An 18,389-nucleotide genomic window follows, 5' to 3' on the forward strand; every position below is an offset into this window, starting at 1 on the left:
AGCTGATCTCACAACTGTGCTGCGTTCGCGCATCCCCTCCTTTGGCTGGGAATCCGCATACCTACAATCCCACCTCGTTCTCGAGCGGTGGCTCGTGACGTCCAGGTTCTTCGCACAGATCTCATTTAAAGTGTTCAAGTTAAAACGCATGTTTACATGAAGAATGATAGTGCAGTAAACAGTTTCCCTGGATAGTCAAAGGAGCTTGCAAAGAAAAGCGTCTGGACTTCTTTAAGTTACTTGAAGACGTTTCACCTCTCATCCGAGAAGCTTCTTCAGTTCTGAGGTCAAATGGTGGAGAGTCCCAGATATAAACCTAGTGGGAGTATCCCCCCACAGAGGGACAAAAGGACCCCCTGATGATCCTCTAATCCCCTGAGCCAGACACTTTTCTTTGCAAGCTCCTTTGACTACGATGACCTGGATGACTGAGAACCTTCACAGACATATTTCCCTGGATAGTTTCCCCCTTGATAACAGATGGGTGGTTATAAATAAAGGAGTTTTTTTGTCTTAAATACCTCATTTATTTAGGGGAAAGGTGTCCCAAAAATAGGCAGCTCTAGAAAACACTAGAAGCCTAGAAGCACATTACATAATGCAACTGTTGTATTTGGTCATAAACTGATATGTTTGCAACACTCAGCGTTGTGACAGCATTGCTCTGTGTTCACAAATTAACCACACAAGCACTTTTTTAAAAAACGTTATAGAAAAAATAATGTCACAGTGAGACTTTATGAAATGTAACCTCAATCACTTCATAAATGTAACAAATTCACAAAATTATTTTTTTAACATTGCTGCAACGGGACCTGTTTTATGTTACTTTAATGTCATTTGAAATACTAAGTACGATTACTGCCATGCTGCCAGAGGCGAGGCTGCCGGACACAGGCGCCACCGGGCCCTCTGACCACCACCAGTAGGCAAACACGGGGTTAGTATCTTGCCCAAGGATACTCATTCTGTAAAGTAGACCTCAGCTAACTGGAGTTACTAGATCCATGATGCGTCCCTCCATGACGCATCATGGATCTAATCTGAATATGTGTCTAATACTGTGCAATACAGACCATCAACCACCTTCATCAGCTACAAGCTAAATGTCCATGTGATACATATACATAAAACACATCTGAAGAATCAGTCATTGAGGTGGACAGTTAGTGGATTTAACTTGGTAACCGGGCTTGCTAAAATGAGTTGATAGCTTAGCACCACTAGCTTTTGTCCAAACCTCTGGTTACTCCTGAGTCCAAGATAAAAAATGAATAAATAAATAAATAAACTGATATTGTCCAGAAACCAGTAACTGATATTACAGTGGCTAGTTCCATCTTTTATATACAGTCTGTGGTCATTCTGTACATTGACATTAAAATTACTCAAAGCCAAACCAAGCCTACTGTGACTAAGTCTATTAATATCCATAATTAATTTAGAAAATCAGGTTATTATCTCAAAATGTTGATTCAGGTAGTTCAAAAAATATTGATTTACAAGCTGAACCTACTGAGGGGAAAAAAACCCTTTAAAATAAATTAAAATTTAGAGTTATTATTGAGAATATAACTGTGAATTAAAAAAATAACTAAAAGAAAGAGGAAACGACTTGAAATGTCGACTGATTAAGTTAAAACTGAAAGAAAATGATTTGTAACTAATAAGTCGAAAAATAAATGGAACTTGAGATTCTGCGATAACAACTCTAGTTTCTTTGTTTGTTTGTTTTGTTCGGCGAATGCAAGCCTCCATAAAAAAGGAGTTTAGTGACTTTTTTTTGTCTTGCTCATCAATGAAGGCTCGCTGAAGAGTTGCTATATTCCCCACAGTTCCTGAACGCCTCCGAAACCTATTGGCCAGGAACCAAAGGAGTGTGTGAAGCCTTTAAGGTATCACGCTTTAAATTGTAGCGGAATGTGTGCGAGAAAAACACGAAGCGTGACGTGTTTCTGCACTTTGGAGGCTTTTCTGCTGCACAGCAACAACAAACTGTCCCGGCGTTTCTCTGTTAAAACACTATTATGCAAATTTAATCCAAATTTAAGGTGGTATTAAGTGATTCCTCAGACGCCGTGTCCTTGTTTGACTCCACACTATATGGAACACGGTGTACTGAAAGATCAGTGGGAACCGCGCTTGCTGCACAGCGCACCGCCCGGTGGGTAACGCACCGGATCTGAGAGCTGAATAAATCAAATATCCGGAGGCAGCTGACTGCGTTTCTCACGGAGCAGCTCGGAGGATGCAATCAGATGCAATGCTGCTGTTTCCTCTAAGCTTCAAGTGGTTCACGCTCATTACAGCTGCTTGCATGTAAGCAGCCTGTCACAATGCAATAATCCCGGGCTGAGGAGAGTGCATAAGGACGGGAGATGTGAGACATGCAGAGGGGCTCTGTTTCTTTTGAGGTTCACAGAACCAGTAGTGCTTTGCAGTATTTGTCACTCAGGTGGGAAATACTGCAAACTGACCCCAGCAGCAGCAGCAGCAGCAGAGGGTGACTACATGGGAACAGTGGTGGGTTTCACCTCAACTTGCTTCCCTTCTCCTCTCCTGCCCATTACAGATGTGTGTGTATGAGAGAAAGAGAAAGAAACCCTCCAAGCTGTTGATGACTCCTGTCCACACAGAGACAGCCAGAGGAATTGAATGTGAAACAGAAGCTGAAACTGTGTTCCACGTACGAGTAGCTGTCAGCCTGACTTTGCTCATCTGGGTGGGAAAAATGTGCATGCTGAGGAGGAAATCAGATATGAAGCCACTGTAAATGGAAGTGGTTAGAGCTGCGTGCACACACCCCTTCCAAATATGGTTCAGTTCACAGGTTCACATGGCCTGTGTCAGACAGCAGAAGGGAGCCGGGGGAAAACAGCCTGTCTCGTGTGGCCTAACAGCTGAGAAACAGCACAGGATCGGCTTTTTGTGATTTTTAATAGATGGTTTGTTTTTTATGCTCTTGCAGCAGTTGCAGTGTTGAGCGATAAAAAAAGATCAGATAATGTACAGAAGAGGGGAAAAAATGAAGGATTGATGTGCAGCAGCGCAGAGACCGGCAGCAGACATTTTCACCCATGCCTAGGAAGAGTGCAAATGTGCAGATTCTCCACCTGATGTGCGTGTAATTGAAAGCAGCACCTGGGGGGGTTCTGAGGTGAAGCCGGGGTGAACTGTGCAAACCGCAAAATCAAACCCACGCTCTCTCTTTGAGAGACAGCCGCCGATTCGCCGTGCCGCCCTCGTACCCCGGTCTCATCTCCCTCCTGACTCGGAGTGCAGCGTTGCCATCTGCAGGCAGAAGGTCTGAACTCCCTATTTCCATGGCAACTGCATGTGTGGATGCAGGGTGTCCCCCTGTAGCCCCTGGCAACAAGCTCTCAACCCGCTATCAGCAGCTGTCAATCAGGGGCCGAGCCAATGCTTTGCCCCAAGGCCAACGTGCTCGGAGAGATGGGAGTAAATCCATTACGGGGCAGCAGGGAGGGGACCGCCCTGTCAGAGACAAAGACGGACAGCAGAGCACCCCGAGGTGCTCGCGCTTCATGTGCGATGTGTAAATGGGCTACGGCGTGTCAGGTGGCATGGTTTTCAGTGTGATTACCATGCCTGGGATCGATGGCGTGCCTCGGCTTCAGGCGGGGTGTGATGCATAACAGCTCTTAGGTGACTTGACCTTTACGCTTCAGTAACTGAGGCGTGTGCACGAGCAAATAGCTTCCTCCAAAGTAGATGATGAGACCAGACAGACAAGACGAGGTACCTCGCAGCACTGAAAGCATTTTAAATGCATGATTTTTGTAAATTTTTATTATAAAATGCAGATTTTTTCTTAAATGAATACAAACTCTTACAAGAACATAAAAAGTTGCAAAATGCAAAAAGTGCAGATCATTACTTTAGAAGCGATGATGGTTATTTCAGTTGTTTTAAGGTCATGCATGAAATGAAGACGAGCTGCTGTGATGACGCTTGAACGGAGCAACTCAAAGAAGAAGAAAAGAAGATGATGATGATTGTTGTGTGGTGGTCTCTGGTGCTTTGTGAGGAAGAAGGTTCGGGCAGGAGTGGAGCCGCCATGTCCCAGGACCTCTGTAGCGACTGACGCATCCAATCAGAGTTGAGCTTTATGCTGGCTGTTAAATTCTTGGGTCCTGAAAAGAACCACGAGGGAAAAAAATCCCAATCCAAATAGATATTTATTCACTAACAGGCAGTGGTCCCTTTGAGGTTTCCCACTGACATGTGCACATTACTATATTTGGGGTGGGTCGAACTCAGAGGTAGAGCAGTTCATCTATTAATCGAACCGTTCGAGGTTCAATCCCTGCATGCCAAAGTATCCTTGGGCAAGATATTGAACCCCAAGTGGTTCTCTGATGTGTTCATTGGATTGTGACTGTTATACAGAAAGCGATTAAGCTTTGAGCAAACTGCTTGTTTGAATGTACAAAGCTCTTTGAGTGTTCGAGTAGAAAAGTGCCATATAAGGCTCTGAGTGGATGAAATCGTATGCAAAGAAAGTGCTGCACCGAAAACCTCTTACCGATTTCTTTGGTTGCCCGTAGTTTGCCATGTTTGTTTGCAAAAACTCGCTAACTGCTACCTGAGCGGTAATAAAACTGTGACGCAACCTGGAAAATGGAGAAACTTCACCTTCAAAGTAAAATTTATGCCTTCGCGCCGCTGCCAACCTGATTCAAAGGGTGCTAGTGTCTAGGTCTGTGTGGCTCGGTCCTTATTCACTACTTCCTGCAATGCCACCATAATTGTCACACGTCCAAAGTGGCGGACAAGTTAACATCACGTGGTTAGTGGTCACTTTACTCCAAACCCTGAATACAGCAATGCAGGTGTTGTTTGAGGTAGGTTAGCTGATTAGACCAGACCTGCACAGGTTGGGAACAAGTATGGTTAACAGGTGAGACTAAGAAGACAATTACAAAGAATGCTCAATATCTCTTCCTGTTAAAATGGAGTTCTTCCTTCCCACGGTTTCTAAGTGCATCTTCGGCCATGTCCACGCTAATACATTTTTGTTTGAAAACGCATCTTTTTCTCTCCGTTTTGGCCTTCTGTCCACATTGAGACGGTGTTTTTGGTCAAGATAATGCTCTCCAAAGTGGATAAAATTGAAAATGCCGCTTTTAAATAGTACAGAAGCCTGCCCATAATTTTTCACTGCAAGGAACCGAGGAATTCTGACAAAGCTGATCATTTGACTTAGTTCAATAAAGGCAAGAAACTGGTTTCAGGTTACAGAGGTGATGACCTGGGTTCTGTTTCATAGTAGTAAACTGCTTATAAGGAAAAAACACTAAAATAAACATGCAGTGGCATCCACACAGCAGACAGTTGCTTCCTGTGAGGTTCATATTCTGCTCAGCATCATTCTTTTGCCATGATGGAGCTCTCTGACCTCCTAAAGAGCAGTTTTTATACCAGAAACTACAAACACGGCTGCAACTCAGGGGTCTCTAGGACTCCCCGGGTCTGTGCTCAGCACGCCCGTTTGTTAATCCATCCCTAATTATAATGTACCCACTCCACTTTGGCTCCAAGGGCTACATCTCCTTCTTGTGGTTTCTCCGTAATCATCATTTTTTTTCCCCCTCTGGATTTTTTTCCTCCACCCGCAATCATTTTTCCCTACAATGGGCTGCTATAATAAATGATAATCAATTTTGCATTTTCTAGTAGGGCATAAGCCTTCCATCTGTTCCCTTGTCTCGATTCACTGTGGGTAGGGTGGGTATCAAATCAATCACACTTTGTTTATGTTGCACCTTTTTTTCAGATTTAGAAGCCCTCCGGTGAGGGCTTCTAATGTGATTGCACGTCTACGAGTTAACAGTGTGTGAGTATTAGATAATGAAGTTGTGGCCACGAGTTAGTAAGGTGTGAGAATTTTAGTTTAAAATATCAAATCTCTGTCTGTCTGTTTGCCTGCAAACTCCTACACAGACAGGAACCGAACCTGGCACACACAGGGACTGACAGGGACTAGAAAGAGAGAGCAGATTTCTCCTGTTTTGGCTTCCCTTCATTGGCTTCCTGTTAAATCCAGAATTGAATTCAAAATCCTGCTCCTCACATACAAGGTCTTAAATAATCAGGCCCCATCTTATCTTAATGACCTTGTAGTACCATATCACCCTATTAGAGCACTTCGCTCTCGCTCTGCAGGCCTACTTGTTGTTCCTAGAGTATTTAAAAGTAGAATGGGAGGGAGAGCCTTCAGTTTTCAGGCTCCTCTTCTGTGGAACCAGCTTCCAGTTTGGATTCAGGAGACAGACACTATCTCTACTTTCAAGATTAGGCTTAAAACTTTCCTTTTTGCTAAAGCATATAGTTAGGGCTGGACCAGGTGACCCTGAATCCTCCCTTAGTTATGCTGCAATAGACGTAGGCTGCCGGGGGATTCCCATGATGCACTGAGTTTTTCCTTTCCAGTCACCTTTCTCACTCACTATGTATTAATAGACCTCTCTGCATTGAATCATATCTGTTATTAACCTCTGTCTCTCTTCCACAGCATGTCTTTTATCCTGTCTTCCTTCTCTCACCCCAACCGGTCGCAGCAGATGGCCCCGCCCCTCCCTGAGCCTGGTTCTGCCGGAGCTTTCTTCCTGTTAAAAGGGAGTTTTTCCTTCCCACTGTTGCCAAAGTGCTTGCTCAGGTGGTCATATGATTGTTGGGTTTTTCTCTGTATCTACTGTACAATATAAAGCGCCTTGAGGCAACTGTTGTTGTGATTTGGCTCTTTATAAATAAAATTGAGTTGAATTGTTACACAGGTACACCTTACGTCCCTGAAGGTTATTATTCACGTCATGCATTATGATGTCATCGTATTTTTCAACAACCACCTAGCAACCTGCTAAAAAGACCACTTTTTTATCATTTATGCATCTGTAAGTCCTTATAAAAGCACCACATGATTTTAATTTCCTGCCACGGTTTCCACATGAAATGAAGCATTCTGAAGTTTAGACACTCAGGTATAATTGGAGGGGTTGAACAAACACATATCATTAACCTTTGAGTAATTACAGCCACAGTGCTCCTTTTTCAGATGGCAGGGAATGAATTAGCATAATCATAAATTAGCTGTTTATTTTTAATACTCTGTTGAGAATTCTTTGCAGGCAGCGACTGAGATGTCACCAGAGAAAGGCTTTCGTGTTTTGTGATGCTTTGCCGAGCCTCGGCGGTTTCCCTCTTCAGCTGTTTGTTTTGTTTATGGATCATTGTGCCGTAGCTTCATCATGAGCGAAATGCAGCTCCATTTGCTCCAATATTCCACTTCTTTGCTTTGAGTTGCAATATGTTCGGGGTCATTGTCCATCTTTGCTGCGAAGCGCGGTTCAGTCAATTTTCCTGCTGTGTAGCTCATATTTCATTAGTGTGCAGCCTGTCAGTCACGTCTAGCTTGCATTGAGGAGAACAGTCTGAGCTATAAATGTTGAAAACTAAAAGCTGTCAACACAAACCCTCAAAACTGTCCTTCATTCGCTCCAAAGCTTTCAGATTATGTTCTTCATTGAACACGTTCATGTGTGTAAGACGCCGTGGATTTGTGCGTGCGTGCTTAATTCTAGGGTAAAATGTAAAATGCCTGGTTGGAATTCTCTCAGATAACTTATTCATTACCACAGCTTTTACTAGATACGAAGCTGATGAATTATGAGACTGATCAAATTTAATTGGATCCATTAAGATGCAAACTCAATAGCTTCCATCTTGCACAGACATGGGTCCATTATTCAGGTGGGCTGCAAGGTGATTCGTCGTTCATGGGAAATGTTGTTTTGCTGTTTATTGAAGAGTGGACTCAGACGAGGCTGAGATTCAGGTGGAGCGGTGGAAAGAGTTTAGGACTTACTTAAAATAAATTGAAATTAAGCTTATGTTCAACAAGGAAGATCTACATTTACTCTAGAATTAGAATCAAAAGCCTTTAATTTCATTACATGTGAACCTAACTGGCCATCTGTGAACAAGTAATTCCTACCTGTTAATTCATAAATGAGCACTGATCAGCTTTTTTTGGAAAGCTGAGCTCAGTTTCACAAACCACACACAGGCCTGATTACTGGTGAAGCTGCGTGAAATAGGTTAAAAAGCTCTCACAAATCAACACTTTAGATCACGCCATGATCTGAAGAAACAGCTGAAAAACAAAGTCATTGACATCCATCAGTCTGGAAAGATTTAAAAAGGGATTTCTAAGGTAAAAGACCCCAGAACAGCATGTAGAGACCTGCAGGCCTCACTTGCCTAAGTTAAGGTCAGAGTTCATGATTCAACAATAAGAAAGAGACTGGACGAAAACCACTTCTGATCAAGAAGAACACAAAGGCTCATCTCACATTTACCAAGTAACATCTTGGTGATCCCCAAAAGTTTTGGGAAAATATTCTGTGGACTGACGAGATATAGAGCTGATTTTTTTTTTTTAGAAGGATTAAGTCCTGTTGCATTTGGTGTAAAAATCACATAATTTCAAAAAAAGACTATCACACCATCAGTCAGACGTGGTGGTGATAGTGTAGTGGTCGCAGGCTGCTCTGCTGCTTCAGGACGACTTGCTGCACTTGATGGAATTGTTAATTTTGCTATCCCATCAGGATTATCAGTCTTAAGTCTGAAGCTCAAAGAAATGATCTGAAACACACCAGCGAGTCCACCTCTGAATGACTCAAAGACAGAAACAAAAAAACAAAATGAAGGTTTTGGAGTGACCCAGTCAAAGTGTGGACTTGAACTGATGCTTTGGCATGACCTTAAACCGAGTTTAACCAGGGTTGTTCTTGCTGAGCTCTCTCAGGAAGTGAAGTCGCTAACCGTAACACCCATGCAGCAACTTGCGGTGCTGTGGATGTCAGACCTTATGGTCCATTACTCATGTGGATCATTGGACCCATGCATGAGTAAGCAGCTCAGCTTTTTAAATTATTTCATTTTCAGCCACATATTAGTCACTTGAGCTCACTAATTTGTATCAAGTTGTACCAGTGGGAGTTAATTAGGCCAGGGGCTGTTACAATGAGTGTGTTAGCACTAAGCTAGCAGCTCTGGTTTGGGGTCTTTGATCCTGATAGATACTGAATCCATGTCTTGTGTTTTACACACTGTTCGGTTACATTCAGTACGCTTAATCTGTGTCCTCTAAGTTTGAGACCATGAGTTAATAATGAACACATGAATTATTAAACATGCTATAATAAATATTCACATTGATCAAATGATGTGAGTAACGTCAAAAGTGTGTCTGGTCGTAACAAACTTACGTAGATCAAACACATAGGGCTGGGTGAACAGAGATCCATCTTTTTATCCGTCGTCTCCAATACCACATATCGAGACAACGTCCTACATTTTGATTGGCTCTGCACTGCAGGACATGCACTTCTCTAAAATCTATAATATATGAAGCGAAGACTTTTTATTAAAGAAAAATGAAGGTTACTGAAGCCCAAAGGCTGTTACCAGGCAGAACAGCAGCTGAAACAACAGTGAACAAAAGCAGTCCCCCAACGGACAACGACTTTTACAACGACTTTGGTGTTTAATGATGTTTTTATTACAATATGATGATTGTATGATGTCATTTAAAACAAAAGAAGAAAATGTTACGTACTGCCCTCTCCATGGCTTTTCATATGACAGATTACTTGATACGGTTTCTTCAAATTTGGGCACTAAAAATGAAGGTCAAAATCAAATGTTTAGCCAGCCAAGGTATTGATGTCCACCAAGGTGTAGCATATTGTTGTGAAGTTAGAATATCCATCCATTAAAAAAACATGAGTAATATAAAGTTTTTTCTGATTTTCACATTTATTGTGACCTTGATCCCAGAGGCGGAGCCAGACATTTGAAACACCCGGGGCTTAGCCCAAAGAGTAGTATGCATGTGGGATTTTTTTTTTTTTTTTGGGGGGGGGGGGGGGGGGGGGGTGTAGAAATGACTGAAAGATTAATAGGCTCTGTTCAAAAAAGAATGACTTCATATAGGGAAAAATATATATCACATGTGCAGGACACCTTAAACTAGTTTTTTAATTAAGCAGCAAGGCAGAACAAGGTCAGGGCTGTATCAAGACACGAGGACTAAACCCCAATTCAACCAGAACCAGAACTGATCCAGAATTAAAACAGGACTACAACAGTTCAAAATCAGGACTACTGAGGACTTAACCAAGACAGAACCAGAATCAGAACTAGATGATAGTAGCACTAAAAATCATCATAGACCTGCACTACACTTATGTTTTAATTCTACCAAAGTACACTATTTAGATTGAGAAAAGTTTATATAATTATTTAGCCTTGTTGTGCAAACAAGCCTGCAGAACTTAATAAATACAGAATTTGAAAAATAACAAACCTAAAAAGAAACACTAGGTACGAGATACATGAGGACCTATGATACGGTGATACTTTTGGTAAACAACCATTTGACTAACATGTGTGTCTCACCTGCTCTTGTTCATCTGTTCTGTCCTCGTTCTCCATCTCCCTCTCTGTTCCTCTCTCTCCCTCTTTGTGCTGACAATCATCAAATATACAGTTGAAACCAGATATTTACTCTTCAGATAAAAACACTTTTTTAATTGTAACATCAAATCAGACTAAATGTTTATTTTTTTAGATTGATAAATATAAAAACATATTTGTTAACTTTAAGAGTAAAGAGAGAAACTATCTGTATTTCTTAATTGCAAATGGCACCAAATTGTATTCAAACTTGAGCCACACTTATGGAGCTCCACAGTTCTTTTCCTGGTGTTTTGGTTGACATCTCTTGATTTTCCCATGTCACAGAAACAGGCTCTGTGTTTTGCCTTATATGCATCCACAGCTGTGCCACCAATTTACTCACATGGACTCTACTAACCTATCAGAAGCTTCTTCAGCTCAGAATGGAATCGTCTGCAGTTTCTTATTAATTAACAATAAATTTAGTGTACATATACTCCTAAATTTGATGAAAGTGATAAAAATAGCTCTGTCTCTCTTTATTCTGAAATTTAACTAATTCAAAATATATTTCAATATTTATCTAAAACAAAAGTTTACTCTAAATTGATGTTGTACAGTAAAAATGTTTTATGTTTTCTCCCTAAAGTGTATGTAAATATCTGGTTACAAATGTGAATATCCTGCTGTGTACTGAAATCCCTCTTGTTTTGCATAGAAATGTACTGAACAACATACAAAGCATAATATATAAAATAACATTTACCTGAGTTTTTTCTTTAAAAGAACCCTCGAATGTCCATTCTTATGTTTCAGTACATAACTGAAACCGATTTAGTCAGGGAGGGTAAGAACTGAAAATATGAAATAAACACACGTAAGCTAAGACTCTAAAAAAAATAGCATTTGTTCGGCTTTTCATTTCGCCATTTGTTGATTCACTTGAAGAGCAAGTAACGTAATATTGGTCAAGTGATCAGCTTGATATCAATCTTTCGTGATGCACCGTCATATTTACATAATTTGTACGGTACGAATGATTTGCTTTGGTACCTGGTCAAACTTAAGCTCTCCTTAGTATGGCTGGCTCCGTCTCTCCAACAGCGCACTCACGGGCAGCAGCTGCCCCGCCCCCTCGCTCAGTCGCTTAGTGCCTGAGCTCGGATCATACCAATATCAGGGGGGGATTCACGCACAGTCGTAAATTCCCACAGTGTGCACTATGTGCTTCGAATATTGTGTGTACTTTTTGTTTTATACAGTTGTCAGCCAGGCATCTAACTATGAAAAAATTACACTCCAAAATACCCCGGGCTTCTGACAAAACAACCCGGGCTTAAGCCCCGTAAGCCACCCCCACGCTCCGCCCCTGCTTGATCCGATTGCATGCTAGACTGTTAATAAACAGAACTGATTAAATACTCCTCCTCCTCAGAGGAATTAACAGATAATATAGACAATAAGAACAAACTTCAGCTTCCCTTTATTCTCGTTATATTTACTTTTAGACTGTGATCTGGTCACCCTACACAGGACCCAATCACACAAGGCAAGTTTGAAGAAGAAAAGGAGATTTATTTGTGTCATTCAGCTGAGCAGAAATGCCAAGAACAGAGAAATCAACAGGTTGTACTTTCACAAAAAAACATTTTCCCCATAAAGAGTGTAAATGGTCAAAATAACCATGTGGGTAAAATATATGGAGAAAAAATAATAGAAAATGTCTTTGTTTTAAAACAAAACACTGTAGTATGTTTTTAAGGATTTTTCTTTTTTTTACATAATACTGAACCAAAAACAAAACACAAACTAACTTGACAACAGAAAATGGGGACAGCATTATAAATCATTATTATAAATCCACAAAATACTAAATGGCTAATTGTTTACACACAAAACCCACTTGTGAAGGAGAAAGGCAGGAAGTAACAAAAGAAAACAATTAAAAATGGTTTCAAAATAAAACAGCCAAACTACACTGTTCCAAAAAATAGTAATGTCAAAGTATCTTAGTGTGTATTTTACAGTTTTGTACTGTCTTTCTAGAATATCATTACATTTACATAAGTAGACTGTGATTTTACATGTCAAAGGTAAAATAACATAACATCACTGTAAATATAGCAAAACACAATTTACTTGTTTTTTAAATATATTTTTTTGTACATATACATATTGAGATTGTAAAAATACATTCAGAAATGTATCATAATTTCACGAATATTTGTCTGTTATGTGAGAGAATGATCTGTTAAATTCAAATGTAATACTATGGAAAAATATATAAAATGAGAGTATTTGAATTATAATTGTGCTGAAAATTTCATGTCATCTAGGTCTGATTCAATAATTCAGAGGTAACAAGTGAAAATATAATTAATAGGAATAAAAACGAAAAAAAACAAACATATAAAACATTGCACGGCCACGCTGTGCTAATTATATTTTAAAAATAAATAAATGTAGAGGTAGGAATTGCAATTAATATAAATGTCAAAGTATTCACAACATTCCTGAACAGAAAGAGGCCTCTGCACCTGGGTGAGGGTGTGGCCATGAAAACAATGTGACATGCCATTGGATGTTGGGACACATAATAACATGACGCTAAGCATCGGCCAATGAATGTGAACTAACAACCACAAGGTCGCAGGTATGGCAGCACTGTAGGAAAAAGTCCTAATATAAAAGTATTTTACTGCATTTTACAGTTTTGTTCTGTTCTTCTAGAAGATCATTAACGTTACGTAAATAGACTGTGATTTCACATTTCAAATGTAAATTAACGTTAAATCACTGTAATGTAATACAACATAATTGTCATGATTATTAAATGTATCTGTCTGTACATATGCATATTTAGATTGTTAAAACACATTCACAAATGTATCATGATCTCACAAATATCTGTCCGTTATTTGAAAGATTGAACTGTTGAATTCAAATGTGATGCTATGGAAAAGTATATAACATGATTCCTATAAGCTTGTGTTACATCACAGTATTATTATCATTGCTATTTAGGGCGATCGTGGCTCAGGAGTTGGCAGTTCGCCTTGTGACCAGAAGGTTGCCGGTTCGAGCCCCGGCTCGGATACTCTCGGTATTGTGTCCGTGGTCAAGACTCTTCGCCTACTGCTGATGGTGCGATATGGCAGCCTCGCCTCTGGCAGTCTGTCCCAGGGCATGCAATCCATTATTATTTAACTGTATATTTCTGTACATTTACGTATTATGATTCATATTGCCACATTCATTGACCTTGTTTATAGGTAATTTCATTGTTTGATCACGTTAAAATGTTCCTAATTTGATGTCTAAACGCACTTGGAAAAGGCAGAATCCCATGTAAAATTAGCGCAACAAACTGTATTGTCATTACTGGAAATAACCGTATTTTTATGAGGAAGTTATTTTCTGTTATTTTACGGTAGTATTTAGGCGCCCCAGCTGCTGGACTATTACCGTTTTTTTGAGATGTTTTTTTTAACAGTGTACAAAGAAAACCCTAAAGAAAACACACAAAACATTTTATCATCTTATTAGCTGAACGTTGTCTTAAATTTCTGCCACCCAGCTTTACAGTTGTGTCTCACATTCACTGCTCAATAGCTTTTTAGCGATTTTTCAGGCATACTGTACAACAGATGTTTGCCAGATATCAGGTAAGCAGGGTGTAGAGGTAAGAGCAAAAGAGCTACTTTTCTCCTACTTACTTATTTTCCAGCATCGACACTGTCACTAAGTGCTCTGGAACTGAAAAAATAAGTATATGGGAGCACAAATGACATCTACTTCCCTTAGCAAAATGTATGACAAGTCTGATAGGCCGTGTCTTTTACCTGTAAATGTCCCGTGTGACTTGGTATCAGCCCAACTCAATCAGACAGGGGCTGATGACTTCACACCATCCCTGCCAGGGATTCTGACTCAACGCCGACTGCGATGGGCTGGCAGCAGCCGATGCAGACATATCTGAGGATCCAGAGATAGACGCCGCCGAACACGACGACGGTCAGGCCCAGCAGCAGGAAGCTGATGTAGGATTGGGGACTGACGCTGAACAGCACAGGAGGGTGGGGGGTGTTGATGGAGTCATCAGTGATTTTCTGGGCTGGATAAACCCGCAGGAGAGATGAGAAAATAGAGAGAAACTAGTCACGGAAAAGATGATTTCTGTGGAGTGAAACAAGGAACAGTGTCTCACAATGATGCCAAAACAATGATGTCAACAGGACTAAGAGTCCACAGTAGGGCTGGTAATCTGAAAGACAACCAATCACCAATTAACCTACCCAACTTACTGCATGTCTCTGGGACTGTGGGAGGAAACCACAGCACCCAGAGAGAACAAACTGCAAACAAACTCCACACAGAGTGGAACCCAGGACCTTCTTGCTGTGAGCAAACAGTGGTAACCTCCCATGATTTTGCACTATACAAATAAAATTAAACTGAATGGGTCAGATGCTGATAGCCAGACTGATAAACCATGAGTTAGCTTAGAGTTGATAACCAGCTTTGTGTGACCGCTCATCCTTATTCCAGATGTTAGGCTAAGTGAGTCCTGATAACGGAAAGGTAACCTGGGTGTGTTGAAGTCATTTTGTGGGTCCTGAAAACGATGCCATGTGATCATGAAAGCTAATAAAATCATCCTGAGTGGAACATGAATGCTTTCATCAAAGCTCACGGCCACCTATAGAGACCAGCCATTGTAGCACCGACTGTCAGAGCTTCAGGAAGCAGTCGACACATCTATTAAAATCTTTCACCAATTTATCTTGTGTGAACTTTGATATTCAGGGGAAAACACACCTGGTGACAGAACATTATTACAGTGAATCCTGAGAAGGCTATGAGTATTCATTCACCATTTCCTCTATATATATAAAAAAAGAAACTGTCAGCCTCCTAATGCTGTTGAAGGCACTGGGTATTTAGAGGAATTTCATCCCCGTGGACCGTCATTTTAGAACCACTACGATCTCTCAAACCACACTGCTGCAGCATTTTACCGAGGAGTTGCAAGAAAGATGGCGAGGAGGAGGAAACAGAACAAAGGAAAACAGTGATGAGGGAAGAAAAATAGATTGTTTTTGTTATTGTTGTTGTTTTTCAATGCAGCAGTCTTGATGTATGCTTCTGTCTAATCAAGACTAATTAAAATTCCTGGTGTTCTAGCACGGAGTAACTCGATCACCGCACCTCAAGGGTAACTGAAGACGACAGGGTGCAGAGGGTTGGATTTTCCCCGACAGGTACTCTCCAGAAATTCAGCCTCCTTTAATTTGAAATTGAATCTATTTAGCTGGACGTCACAATTTAAAGGTTAAACCTGAAAACACCAAAACATTTGATGGATTTTTGCAATTTATACATGTACATATATATAAATCATATATAGATCTCAACATAAATATTAATTCTTGATTAGGAGTAGAAAAGTAATTGTAATGTGATAAGAAGCATTTTGTATTTGATTCCTTAGAATGTCGTTTAAATTTGACTTAATTTTTATGGAGTTCTGTATCTTTTTTTGTTGTAGGAACTACTCGCAGTCGGTCCCACTCTAGCTCTTTGTCAGAAAGAAATCTGCTGGGCAAATCTTACTCACCAAGCCTTGTGGATTTTTGTGTCACAAGGAGAATTAATGCACTTTTTGCTCAAAGGCTTTTCACTCATGTGGCACCTGCAAAGTGTTGTTAAGCATATGAGCCTCTCAAAAGCACACACACAGAAATAAAAACTATTCAGAGCTCATGATTATCAGCAGGGCTTTCAGATCACCTGATGGGCAACTGTCTAGACAATAAACCGCTCACTCACCTCTGCTGAAGTGTGTGATTAGCAGCAGACTAAAGAAGCTCCTAACGCCAGCATTCATTTCGACAGTGCAGCAGATTTACTGTGAAGACAAGAAACACTTGGCATTTTTGCATCCACACATCTACATGTGGTCTTAGAGGAGCTCACGCAGCAGGAATCGCCACAGAGGTGGACTTCAAAGCCAGAGGAAATGAAATTCATACTGTAAGCACACATTTTCCTGCACATTGAGTTTAGCTGAACACAGAAAAACTGACATACAGTGTAATCTAAACATAGAGCACTGACACAGGGAAGAGATTCAACACAGATGTACTTTCGATTGGATTTTTGGAGCAGACAGGTGGCTTATTTATAATTCACAAGAAGCTTTTACATGAGAAAAGCAGAGTTATGAATAAATTTAAGCAAACAAGGCCAGACTCTCAGGTACTAACCTGGAAAACATCTTGCTTACTTTTCATGTGGAAGGGAAACAGCTGCATCAGGGATGTGATTAGAACTAAAAGCCAGAAATGTGCAAATGAGGGGGAGGAAATACATTTTTTAAGGGAAGAAAAAGCCTACCTTTTGTTCCAAATATTTTACATAACAGAGAACACTCCATATGGAGGGCTACAAATGGACTAAAGATGCCAAAAGCCTGTGTGACAGGGGCATATAGCAGAATGGGGTCATAAGCCCTCGGACCCTTTCTTGTGACTTCTTTCATTCAGTTTCTGACACATCAGATTCATTTCAATTCAATTCAATTCAATTCAATTTTATTTATATAGCGCCGAATCACAACAAAAGTTGCCTCAAGGCGTTTCATAGATACAGAGAAAAACCCAACAATCAAATGACCCCCTATGAGCAAGCACTTTGGCGACAGTGGGAAGGAAAAACTCCCTTTTAACAGGAAGAAACCTCCGGCAGAACCAGGCTCAGGGAGGGGCGGCCATCTGCTGCGACCGGTTGGGGTGAGAGAAGGAAGACAGGATAAAAGACATGCTGTGGAAGAGAGACAGAGATTAATAACAGATATGATTCAATGCAGAGAGGTCTATTAATACACAGTGAGTGAGAAAGGTGACTGGAAAGGAAAAACTCAATGCATCATGGGAATCCCCCGGCAGCCTACGTCTATTGCAGCATAACTAAGGGAGGATTCAGGGTCACCTGGTCCAACCCTAACTATATGCTTTAGCAAAAAGGAAAGTTTTAAGCCTAATCTTGAAAGTAGAGATAGTGTCTGTCTCCCGAATCCAAACTGGAAGCTGGTTCCACAGAAGAGGGGCCTGAAAACTGAAGGCTCTCCCCCCCATTCTACTTTTAAATACTCTAGGAACAACAAGTAGGCCTGCAGAGCGAGAGCGAAGTGCTCTAATAGGGTGATATTAGAGCACTAACTAGATTAGATCCTAACTATAAACCTGTAAAGTTTGTGTCTGTGTCTTGGCTCAGTTTTAACACAGTTGTGTTGACAAAATCTTCCCACAAAGAGCCCAGCCATGCAAACACCTGCCGAAGAGCTCACAGCAGCTGTCTGCAGGGGCACTCTGTGCCACAATGACAGACGGACTCACACACAGAAACAATAATCTCGCTTGTAAACAATAATGCATTCCTGCTCTGCAAGGAGTGAAGGAAAAACAACTTCAATTCAGCCAAAGAGATTTTCCCGCCCCCACACGCTCAGGCAAATAAGCCGATACCTCTGTTACTGATGCGGCGCGGAGATCTGAGGAGACCCCTGCCTCGCCTCCATCACTCACCGTTGATGCTTCCTTGCTTCTTCCTTGCACCAATTCTGGATGGTTTTGCTTTGCAGCAGAGTGAGAATGTGAATCAATAACAGTGACAAAGCAGCAAGAGAGCGACAGCAAGTGAGAGGAGAGGACATAGATCCAAATATAGAAGCCAGTGGGGCAATTATCGAGAAAGGAACAGATTCCCCTCCTACGCCGGCAGGAGGTGGGGACTGAGAGAACAGACAGTCCTGGAGAATGAACAAAAAATTATAGCAAAAATGGAAATTATTCTGTACAAACAACACAATAAAATAACTGAAAAAAATAGAACAGCTTGCTGCC

General features: G+C 40.9%; 1 long non-coding RNA gene across 1 annotated transcript; it reads right to left on the bottom strand.

Moving 5' to 3' along the window:
• Positions 1-12,045: 12,045 nt before the first annotated feature.
• LOC147335255 (uncharacterized) lies at positions 12,046-18,389 on the bottom strand. The gene is made up of 3 exons (XR_015126610.1): positions 18,072-18,389; positions 16,315-16,393; positions 12,046-14,661 (listed from the first exon to the last, which is right to left on the bottom strand). It is a non-coding gene; the product is annotated as an uncharacterized LOC147335255 (long non-coding RNA).

This window comes from Aulonocara sp. 'chitande type north' Nkhata Bay, linkage group LG3, assembly GCF_057382095.1.
Source record: "Aulonocara sp. 'chitande type north' Nkhata Bay isolate Kocher_YH1m ecotype deep benthic linkage group LG3, A_spYH_male_GT1.1, whole genome shotgun sequence".
NCBI classification, from domain to species: Eukaryota; Metazoa; Chordata; class Actinopteri; order Cichliformes; family Cichlidae; genus Aulonocara; species Aulonocara sp. 'chitande type north' Nkhata Bay.